At 45.2% G+C, this 1,049-nt stretch overlaps 1 non-coding gene across 1 annotated transcript; it reads right to left on the bottom strand.

The window, feature by feature from the left end:
- Nucleotides 1-394: 394 nt before the first annotated feature.
- Nucleotides 395-498, bottom strand: LOC112738534 (small nucleolar RNA R71). The gene has a single exon (XR_003169490.1). It is a non-coding gene; the product is annotated as a small nucleolar RNA R71 (small nucleolar RNA).
- Between the last annotated feature and the right edge of the window lie 551 nt (nucleotides 499-1,049).

Genomic DNA, 1,049 nt, shown 5'->3' with positions numbered 1-1,049 from the left:
TGGAGCAAATCATGCTGGGGAGGATAGAAGAGTTTTGGGCTCTTACATCAATCTAAACCCAGGCAATTGTGGAAGTAGCATCCAAAAGCCAACAATCCATGCCAACAAATTTGAACTTAAGCCACAGCTCATCACCCTTGTTCAGAACAACTGGTCATTTGGAGGAGGTGTTCAAGAAGACCCCAATCAACATTTGACCACCTTCCTGAGAATATGTGACACAGTGAAATCTAATGGTGTTCATCCTGACGCCTATAGACTGCTCTTATTTCCTTTCTCACTCAGGGACAAGGCAACCAAGTGGCTGGAATCCTTCCCAAGGGAGAGCTTGACAACTTGGGAGGATGTGGTGAACAAATTCTTAGCAAGATTCTACCCTCCTCAACAAATTAATAGGCTGAGAGCTGAGGTTCAAACTTTCAGGCAACAAGATGGTGAGACTCTATATGAAGCATGGGAGAGGTTCAAGGACTTAACAAGGAGATGTCCACCTGACATGTTCAACGAATGGGTCCAGCTGCATATTTTCTATGAAGGGCTCTCTTATGAGTCAAAGAAGGGCGTAGACCATTCATCTGGAGGATCCTTGAACAAGAAGAAGACCATTGAGGAAGCCATAGATGTTATCGAAATAGTAGGAGAAAACGACTACTTCTATGCTTCCGAAAGAGGGAACACAAGAGGAGTGATGGAGCTAATCAATGTAGATGCTCTGTTGGCCCAAAACAAGCTCATTACCCAGCAACTGGCTGACCTCACCAAGAAGATGGAGAGGAACCAAGTAGCAGCAATCTCATCTTCATCAACAACCCAAGAAGGGGTGAATGAAGAAGCAGAGGGGAGTCAGGAGCAATCCAACTACATTGGGAGTTCACCAAGGAAAACTATGATCCATACTCCAAAACTTACAACCCTGGATGGAGAAACCACCCAAACTTTGGGTGGGGAAGTGAGCAAGATCAAAACCAAGACCAGAGACGTTACAACTCCAACAACAATGCAGCTCACCAGCAATTCACCTAGAGGACATCTCAACACCCCCACAACAA

This window comes from Arachis hypogaea, chromosome 13, assembly GCF_003086295.3.
Source record: "Arachis hypogaea cultivar Tifrunner chromosome 13, arahy.Tifrunner.gnm2.J5K5, whole genome shotgun sequence".
In the NCBI taxonomy this organism is placed as follows: Eukaryota; Viridiplantae; Streptophyta; class Magnoliopsida; order Fabales; family Fabaceae; genus Arachis; species Arachis hypogaea.
This window is presented reverse-complemented; position numbering and strand designations above follow the sequence as displayed.